Source organism: Ranitomeya variabilis, chromosome 2, assembly GCF_051348905.1.
Source record: "Ranitomeya variabilis isolate aRanVar5 chromosome 2, aRanVar5.hap1, whole genome shotgun sequence".
Lineage (NCBI taxonomy): Eukaryota > Metazoa > Chordata > Amphibia > Anura > Dendrobatidae > Ranitomeya > Ranitomeya variabilis.
The window spans coordinates 374,094,776-374,104,938 of NC_135233.1; the positions used below are offsets into that span (position 1 = coordinate 374,094,776).

At 46.8% G+C, this 10,163-nt stretch overlaps 1 long non-coding RNA gene across 1 annotated transcript; it reads right to left on the reverse strand.

Annotated features, from left to right (window-relative positions):
- Positions 1-866: 866 nt before the first annotated feature.
- LOC143806080 (uncharacterized) lies at positions 867-9,873 on the reverse strand. The gene is made up of 2 exons (XR_013221388.1): positions 9,815-9,873; positions 867-1,789 (listed from the first exon to the last, which is right to left on the reverse strand). It is a non-coding gene; the product is annotated as an uncharacterized LOC143806080 (long non-coding RNA).
- Between the last annotated feature and the right edge of the window lie 290 nt (positions 9,874-10,163).

A 10,163-nucleotide genomic window follows, 5' to 3' on the forward strand; every position in this document is an offset into this window, starting at 1 on the left:
CAACCACTGCCCCCATGGTGCTACATGATTCATTGGATGATTGGTTCTAAAATATGTCTTTGTTCATCCACATCAATGGATATGTCTACCCCTGTCTTTCTTTTTGGATTGTAAATGTTTGGTAAAAAATAACAAATGGGAGAACCTGAAGAACGTCAGTCTCTATAGAGGAGTGAGCTCCACCCTATAGCTAGTTGGGCTTAAAATGGCCAGGGAGGTGTCAAAGCAGAGACAAAAATATGTTCCTTGTCAACAGCTGCTTGACACTATTACACTTGTAACAACCTGAGTCACGTCTTCCTTCAGAAGAGCAGTGCCTTAAAAATCCACCTCCTACCTGTAGTACCTGTAGTTTTATCATAATATAGTAGTCAACATATCCTGAGATGATCAGGGTTAGATAACTAGCTTTGAAAAAAAGTCATGAATTTAATTTACAATAAATAAGGAGTATGGGGTTCGAAGACTGCACTGCCCAAGGTTCAAAGAAACGATCACACACGAAGGTGAAACATGAATGTGGATTATTGTCAACGCGTTTCAAGGCTTCCAAACCACTTCGTGAGAAAAAAGCCAGAATGATAGAGTCTTTTGATAGATTTTAATTTACTCTGTCAGGAAATTTTTCAGATATATTTATCTATTAATCTGTGATTCACAAATTTGCAAAAGTTCGGTCAGGAACATTTGATTCACGTGAAATTTATTTGATACAAATCGTAATGTCTTATTGTTTTTTAAGGTCTTTTTACACCCATGTTATGGAAATATTAGGGTTGGATAAATATATCCCTGTGTGTGCTGTGGCCGCTCCCAATTAGACTGAGTATTTTGAGCGCTCATCAAGAATGGACTGTACACAACTGTGACAGAACAACATTCCATCAATACTGATTCTTTATTGTACATACATAGTTTTATATTTTCACATAGAAAGGAGTGGTTAGGGGTTGTCAGGGGTGGTTAGTTAATTACCATATTGTCTAGCTCCTCTGTCATTGGTTATCTAAACATATATGGAATATTGTGATTAATGCTCATATGACTGCTGATTAAGCTGAGACATCTGATCAGCAGTCATCAGACATCTGACATTATTCCGCTTTTAGGGATGGAAAACCCCATATGATCTGTCTGGTTTATATTAGTTCATGTCAGCCATTTTATGATCTGTCTAGGTTATATTAGTTTGTGTCAGCCATTTTAAACCATTGATTATAATGTATATATTAGCTGTGAGCATATAAGTATATATTTGATTATAGAGGAGTATACATGCAAGTGAGATCTACATGATATATATATTTCTATCACAAGCCCCCCTTAGATATCACTTGCCCTAATCCTAGCCTCCTGTCCCAAAGCGCTGCAACTCTTTTGTGCTGTTGGTGAACTGACACAAGCCTAACGCCTGTGCCCCACTCCATACAGACTTTTCGCAAATGGGCGGTCAGGAGATCTGTCCCTAACGGGGGTTCGTTGCAATCAGTCTCTTAGTCAATAGCATGTGTAGTGAGTGATGTGTAGTCTTTATCAGGTAGGTCATCTTTTCGGTCAGGCCGCAACATCATTCTGGCTTGGGTGTCATCTTCTGGTAGGGGAGCTTTCTTGCCATGCGATGAGTGGATCCAAGCGAGTCTTCCCTCCAGTTTCACAGAGTTTGGTGTCATCAGCAGCACTTGAGCAGGACCATCAAATCTGGGATCGAGTGGTGTTCTCCTTACAAGCTTTTTCACCAACACCCAGTCTCCTGGCTTCTAGGAGTGCATACCGGACACTGAATCTGGATCTGGCAATGAAGAAAAAAACTCGAGAATGGATGTTAGCAAGTTTCTTGGTGATTTCAATTACATAAGCAGACAAAGTATCATATTGCATAATCAGCTGCTAAGGGAAAGGATACCCCTAACCTGGGACTAGACACAAACAAAATTTCATATGGTGACAGCTTTTCTGGGCCTCTGGGAGTGTGCCTGAACACTGAGTAGTGTGATTGGGAGTGTGTAGGCCTAAGTCTGACCCTACTGCTGACTAGATCTCTCATGTGAGGTTTGCTGTGAATGCGGGTCCCTGGTCACTCTCTATCACTTCTGGGACCCCATAGCTGCATATCTCATCTCTGAGAGTAGCTTCTTTGCAGTAGTCTTTGCTGACTGGTTCCTCACTGGGAAAGCTTCTGGCCATCCTGAGAACACGTCCGCGACCACAAGGGCATATTCGAATCCTCCACTTGGCGGCGTCTGGATGTGGTCTATCTGGATCCTCTGGAAGGGGGTACAGTGGTCTGGCAAGTTGATGTGTGGGAACTTTCTTCATTCTTCCAGGGTTGCATTTGCCACAGGTTAGACAGCTGTTTATGAATTTGGCTGTTAGGGTGGAGATTTCTGGAGCGAACCAGTAAGCACCAATCGGATCATTCATCTGTGTCTTTAATCTGTGTGTGGGCCCATGTGCCCACTGGACCACCATAGGGTACATGCTTCGGGGTAAACAGGGTTTGTAGTCCATTTAGTATACCCTTCCTTCTTCATGTGTTGCTCACTTCTGCACCCAGCATTCCTTCTTGTCCTTTGGGGCTTGCTCTTGCAACTTTTTTGAGCAGATCCCAGGATGTCATCTTGTCAGGTTTCCTGTCTTCAGCCGTCCTGTAGTAGCCGTCCGGCTCTACGACCTCTTCCACTTGTCCATATTGTCTTCCCTTGACTGTTTCTTTTGCTGCCATATCCGCCATGTTGTTGCCTCGTGCCCCTACTGTGTTCAGTTTTCCATGCGCTTTGACTTTTAGCATTGTCACCACTTTTGGAAGTTGAAGTGTGTTCAGCAGGTCCTTAATGGCTCCATTGATGCTTCACGGTTGTTCCGCTTGCTGTGAGGAAGTCCCTTGCAGCCCAGATGGGTCCAAAGTCGTGTGCTATGCCATGCAAGTACCTTGAATCGGTAAACATTTTCTCAGTCTTGTCTTCTGCCATCTGGTAGGCCTTCATCAGCGCTATCAGTTCTGCTTCCTGGGCTGACAGACTGGGCGGCAGACTTCTGGACCACAGGATCTCTTGATTGCTGGTCGCTGCACCTCCCGTGTGGAATCTTCTTCATCATCTGCAAATCTGGAGCCATCCACATAGAGGATCAACTCTGAGTTGGTCAGTGGCTCTTCTGCCACCTTGGGTAGTCCTGCTGTTTCCTGTTGCATGATGCTGAAGCAATCATGGTCATCCGTCCGGAGCAAATTCAGATCCCTGCAGAAGGTATCATGCCGATTTTGATCAGACTTTTTATCTGAGGATCCGTATCTGTATCCCCCCTTGGGAGTGGGAGTAGAGTGGGCGGATTGAGGACTGTGCATTTGGAGATGGTGACATTGTTGGGCAGGAGTAGAGAGCACTGGAGGCGAAGATGCCTGGCGGTGGAGAGATGTTTTAGCTGGGTTTGGTTGAGGATTGCTGAGATGTCATGCAGAGCCAGGATTTCCAATGGTTTTTCCACTGATGTCAGTAGTCCTGTCCAGGAGGGCGTGTGCTGCAACTGCTGCTCTCATGCGGGAGGAAGAGGCTCCCCTTGCAACTGGATCCAGGCAAGCTGAAAAGTAGTCCGAAAGTCTCTGTTTTCCCCCCTGAAGCTGTGTCAGGACTCCAGTAGCAAGGCCTTCTCTTCTCATCAAGTAGAGACGGAATGGCTTCTTGTAGTCAGATAGGCCTAGTGCTGGCGCTGAGACTACAGAGCCTTTTAACTTCTTGAACGAACTGAAGGCCACATCTGTCTGGAGGAACGGGGTCACGCTGTTTTATTCACACAGAGGCTGCATTAGGACGGAAGCATCAGGGATCCAGGCTCTGCAATATGAAACTAGACCAAGGAAGGCCTGTAGCACCTTTGGAGTTGTCGGAGGGACCATCTTCTCCACTGTGGTCTTCCGGTCATCTGTCAGGTATTTCACCTGGTGAGCAATACAGTGTCTCTGGAACGTAACTTGCTTCAGACACCACTGGACTTTGTTCTTTGAGATCTTGCAGTGCTGCTCCGCCAGGTAGAGTAGGAGATACAAGGAATGGGCTTTAAACGTGTCAAAGTCAACTGCACAAAGGAGTAGATTGTCCATGTATTGTAGCAGGGTTACTTCTGCTTGTTCTGTGACTCAGTTGGTGAGAACTGTGGACATTGCTTTGGTGAACTGTGAAGGGCTGTTCTGGGCCCACTGTGGCATCACTGTCCATGTGTGGTGTCCCCCCTGGTGCATTAAGGCAAACAGGAACTGGTCTTCCGGATGAGGGGGAACACTGAAGAAAACCTTAGCCAGGTCGGTCACTGTGAACACTTTTGCTGTGGCAGGCACATTCGAGAGCAGAGTGTGCGGATTCGGCATAATTGCAGTTTCAAACACTGTGGTGTCATTCACAGCTCTCAGGTTATATACCATTCTGAACTTGGCTGGCTCTCCTTTTACAGTCTTTTTCTTGACGGGGAAAAGCGGGGTATTGCAAGGTGATTTGCGAGGAACAATGATTCCTATTTCCAGGTGGACCTTCAGTTGGTCAGAGGCAGCTTGACTCTAGGCCTGGCCTGGGCCTTACGAGGGTACGGGGTACATGGCTTGAGTGACACCCGTACTGGGGCAACTTGAGGTTTTTCTCACGTGCTGGGGTCCCTTAGACCATAGACTTTCTGGTACTACATCCAGTACCTCCTTGGGTAGGCCTCATCGATTGTTTAATGTTCTTGTAGCGCTGCCAGCATGACTCTTCTCGGGTCAGGGATGAAGAAAATGTCACTGTCCCATCTTCCTGGAACACTGTGGTTGCCTTCAGCTTCTGCAGTAGGTTCGCTCCCAGCAGGTTGAGTGGCAGGTCCTTTACACCACAAACTGGGACAGGATAGAGTGTCCTGGCTGAGTGCACACGCTCAGTGGCTTTGTAAGCTGAGAATGTCTGACTTGACCACCAATGCCCATGCGAGACACAGAGGAATCTGATAGGCAGGTGGGATCAGCGAGTTCCACAGGTGTCATCACACTTCTGGCTGCACCACTTTGGATCTGACAACGCCATCCATTTTAAGGGTAATTTGAGGTACTGGTCTTGCAGATGAAGTTTTACATGTCAGGAGCGTAGTGTCTTGCAGACCTGGCTTGCTTGCCTCTGTCCTATGGACGGGGTACTTCACTGCTTTCTGCACTTCCTCCTTGACCTGTTTCTCTGGACCAACTCTTGGATTGCATGGGTCCAGTCTCTTCGGGGGCGTGAGTGCTTTGCACTGGTTCTGGAAATGGCCAAACTTGCTACAGATGTAACACTTGACACTTTTTCTGTCTTTGTAGGGTGGTTGCGCTTTCAGGTCAGTGGTCACCATGAGAGGGGCTGTCTTCTGCACCCCTGGTTGGGACTCAATCCCTTTGGCTACTGTGGACAACGGCATGATGGGTACTGTAGCGGCAGCGGGGTCCAGCCTGCTGATTGAAGCTGCGGTGGTAAGACGGGGCCTGCAGGTGCATTCGTGGCGAGGCCCGGGGTGCCATGAGACCGGCGGCTGCATCCAACCCAAGGTCTTGGGGCGTTACAGGGGCTGTGGCTGCATCTGCCATCACTTCTTCCTCCTGCTCTGACATAGCTTCTCCCCTTTGCTAACCTTATTGAGGTCGGTGTCTCCTCTCTGGAGTCTGCAGCGGTTCTTCTGGTGGTGTGTTGGTCGGCACTTTGCAGCGTCTTCACCTCTGGCTCCCCTTCGAGCGTTCTCAGCAGCACGGCACCCGTTTCCTTCTTCGCGCTCTTTGTGGTGCTATAATGGCGGCAGTTTTGGTGACAATCGGCAATAAACAGTCTCCTAGGCGCACATAAAACATTTTTTCTGGGTCAGTCCACTGCTATTGACCTGTTCCTAGGCCTAGCCACTATCAGTGGTTTCCTGATTGGCTGTCTCAGTCCATGCCCAAAGGCCTGTGTATCTGGTCATGAATGGTGAAGCCCAAGTCTTGGAATACTTGCATTACTCTGCAATGAAACTTCTTTACAGACTCTGTCTTTTCTTGGCTCATGTCATGGCTCACTCTCTGAGCTGTTCAATTAGCTGTGGCCCTGACTTCCAAGCGTGTATGTCTGATTCTGCTGGAAGTTTGAATTGTTCCTTCATGATTGGCCAGAGTGCATCACCTGCTTCTATTTTCATTCATGGCCCAGAGATCATTCCAGCTGGCTGCATATGTTTACTGCTTCTGCTACATTCTTCGGTAAAATGGCATGGGATGCATCCCTGGGTCTGGAAAATTGTCACCTGACTTGAAGTGCAGTGCACATAGTGTAATGGTGGTGCCTCTATCTGCCCTTGCATTCTTGGTGCCTGTGGGTTTCTTTTCTAGTACTAGACAGCATGTATGATGTTCCCTCTTCATCTTCATCAGAGGAATAGTTGTGATAGCTTGTACTGGGGTCGTACACTGACTGATTTTGGACTTAGAAGTTGCTTTTTTTTTTTTTTTTTTTTATGTGAGGATGTCTCCCCCCTTGCTGAAGCTATGATGGATTAGGATTATAGTTTCATGTTGGTGTGAATGTGGATGTAGGCAGCTCTGACCGGTGCTGAAGCTGTACATTATCAATACATAGTGATATCAATGTTCATGTAAAACCTTAAGGGTTACAATATTGTTGACTGTGAAATGAGGTAACGGAGGATCTGTCAGTGAGCTCGTTCTGATATCACTCCTCCCCCCTCTGCACCCAGGGCTGAGCTGACTGCTGCCTGATATGTCTGGGGCTGCCCACTGTAGGGGGGGCTTTCACCTTCTTTCCCCGATATCACAACTGGCAATGGCTGGACTGTGCCAGGGACACCTTGTGCTGTAAGCACCATATTGTTTGAATTGGGCGTTGGCCCAGCCGGCAACACGGAGGAAAAAAAGAGGAAGAAGAAGGAGGAGGGGTTGAGGAGTGAGACAAAGGAATAGTAGGAGGGGAGAGAGAATGTGGAGAGAGAGAGAAGAAAGGTGTGGTGGGGGAGTGGATAAGGAGGGAGGAGAAGATGGAGGGTGGAGGGAGGAGAGAGGGAGGAGAAGAGAGGAGTGGAGAAAGAGGGGAAGAGAGAGAAGAGAAAAAATGTGGAGGAAGAGGAAAGGAGAGAGAGAGAGAGAGAGAGAGAGAGAGAGTGCGGAGAGAAAAGACTGACAGAGGAAAAAGAGGATAGATTAGAACAACAAGAATAATAGAGAGGAGCAATTATGCCTTCTCCCTGTAGGGAGAGACGGGGCGCACCACATACTGTGCAAAAATAACTACCTATACCATGGATTCTGCTAAAAGCAGACTGCGCAGATTCTCCCGTCTCATACCCACAAAAATCACTTCCTGGTTTGCTCACATAACTTTCTGTACCATCTAAACGATGTAAGCTCTGCTGCCACTTCATACCATGTATTAGTATTCAGCAATCTAACATCAGCTACTGTAACTTCCCTTATTTTCCTTTCTACGTCATGCCACTCTGCAGCTTGAAGTCTGCCATTCTAATGAATTTCACGTACTTTATACCTTCCAAAAATCTTCACATACTTAACACCTTCGTATTCTGTCACTATCTACTGACTTTCCTGTTGCTCGGCCACTCTATTCCCCATGGCAAAAGCAAAAAATGAAAATGAAAAACACACAAAAATGAGAAAAGAAAACAGTACTAAAAAAAACTTCTAAAAATGAGTATATAAAACACTAAGTAAAACTCAAAACGATAAGAAAAACCTTCAAAAACTTAGTTCACAACCAAAAACTCAAAACTTTGATACAAGAGTAAAAAAAAACTTTTTTCAAAAATAAATAAATAAAAAATAAAAAGGTAAAGAGATTGAAGATTGAGGAAAACTTAATTAAAAAAAACTTTAAAATGCCGCAAAAAGAAAAAGACCCTTTAAGAGAGTAAAAATCTCTGCGCTCAAATGCAGTCAGAGACATACTTCCTCTTTTTATATACCGTATGCTATTGCAATAATATCAAATGTCACTAAAATCACGTTTCTGAAAACACTTATGTCACATCAAAAATGATAGATACAATTTAAATTCTTCACAAAAAGCTACACATAGCCAGCATTGCAAAAGAAAAAGAAAAAAACAGATATGACAGTGTGATTTACAATGCATATCTCCGCTTCAGCTGAAAAAAGAGGAAGTTTAAGAGAACTATTTCTGCTTCTTAAAGCGGCAATAGTACATGACACAAACAGACACAGATAGACAATCCGAGAGATGCCCTTTTTTATTCTGTGACACATGCAGGTTGCGCTGGTAACAGACTACTGCCAATCGCACTGGCACGCATATGCCGGGTTCTACCACCCTCCGCTCCGGTCGTCCTGACTGGCCGCCGGCTACGGGAATCTGCAGTAGCCCCTCTAAGTTATCACTACCCGTGCCTGGAACATGGGACTACCTGTCCCGAGTAGTGTTGAGCATTCCGATGCTGCAAGTATCGGGTATCGGCCGATACTTGCTGTATCGGAATTCCGATACCGGGATTCCGATACTCTTGTGGTATCGGGTATCGCAACAACATTAATGTTAAAATGTGTAAAAGAGAGAATTAAAATAAAAAATATCGCTATACTCACCTGTCCGACGCAGCCGGGACTTCAGCGAGGGAACCGGCAGCGTTGTTTGTTTAAAATTCGCGCTATTACTTGGTTACGTGAATTCCCGGCTTGTGATTGGTCAGGTCGGCCACGTTGCCGGGACGCGGACCAATCACAGCAAGCCGTGACGAAATTACGTCACGGCTTGCTGTGATTGGTCCGCGTCCCGGCAATATGGCCGCCCTGACCAATCACAAGCCGTGACGTCACGGGAGGCTGGACACGCGCCCATTTTAAAATGAGCGCGTCCAGCCTCCCGGCTTGTGATTGGTTGACCGCGGCGCAACCAATCACAAGCCGTGACGTCACGGGAGGCTGGACACGCGCCCATTTTAAAATGAGCGCGTCCAGCCTCCCGGCTTGTGATTGGTTGACCGCGGCGCAACCAATCACAAGCCGTGACGTCACGGGAGGCTGGACACGCGCCCATTTTAAAATGAGCGCGTGTCCAGCCTCCCGTGACGTCACGGCTTGTGATTGGTCAGGGCGGCCATATTGCCGGGACGCGGACCAATCACAGCAAGCCGTGACGTAATTTCGTCACGGCTTGCTGTGATTGGTCCGCGTCCCGGCAACATGGCCGACCTGACCAATCACAAGCCGGGAATTCACGTAACCAAGTAATAGCGCGAAGTTTAAACAAACAACGCTGCCGGTTCCCTCGCTGAAGTCCCGGCTGCGTCGGAGAGGTGAGTATAGTGATATTTTTTATTTTAATTCTTTCTTTTACACATTTATATGGTTCCCAGGGCCTGAAGGAGAGTTTCCTCTCCTTCAGACCCTGGGAACCATCAGGAATACCGTCCGATACCTGAGTCCCATTGACTTGTATTGGTATCGGGTATCGGTATCGGATTGGATCCGATACTTTGCCGGTATCGGCCGATACTTTCCGACGGTATCGCTCAACTCTAGTCCCGAGACCTCCTGTCTCTCCTATGCACGGGAATCCTGCAATAACTTATCGAGCGATTTGGCCTCCTGCGGTCTGTTTCTCAGCAACCACAAACAAAAGTCACTTTTTCTTCCTCTCTCGGATTTTACACAAAACATATACACGGTCCACAGCAGACACCTCCCAGGGTGGATTCGTGGCTACGGATTTTTTACACTACCTGGGAATTCGTGACCACACCTGACCGGCAAGAGGCATAGACAAGGACTGGGCACAGGGGACTTTCAGGTAAGATGATAACATTTTCTTACCTTACTTATGGAGCTGCGCAGTCTCCTGTCCCTGTGCCCAGGCCACGCCCACAACCTCCGTATCTCCGGTGAGAAGGATCCCGTGCGTTCATCCGTGCCCCACGTTGGGCGCCATTAATGTTATGGAAATATTAGGGTTGGATAAATATATCCCTGTGTGTGCTGTGGCCGCTCCCAATTAGACTGAGTATTTTGAGCGCTCATCAAGAATGGACTGTACACAACTGTGACAGAACAACATTCCATCAATACTGATTCTTTATTGTACATACATAGTTTTATATTTTCACATAGAAAGGAGTGGTTAGGGGTTGTCAGGGGTGGTTAGTTAATTACCATATTGTCTAGC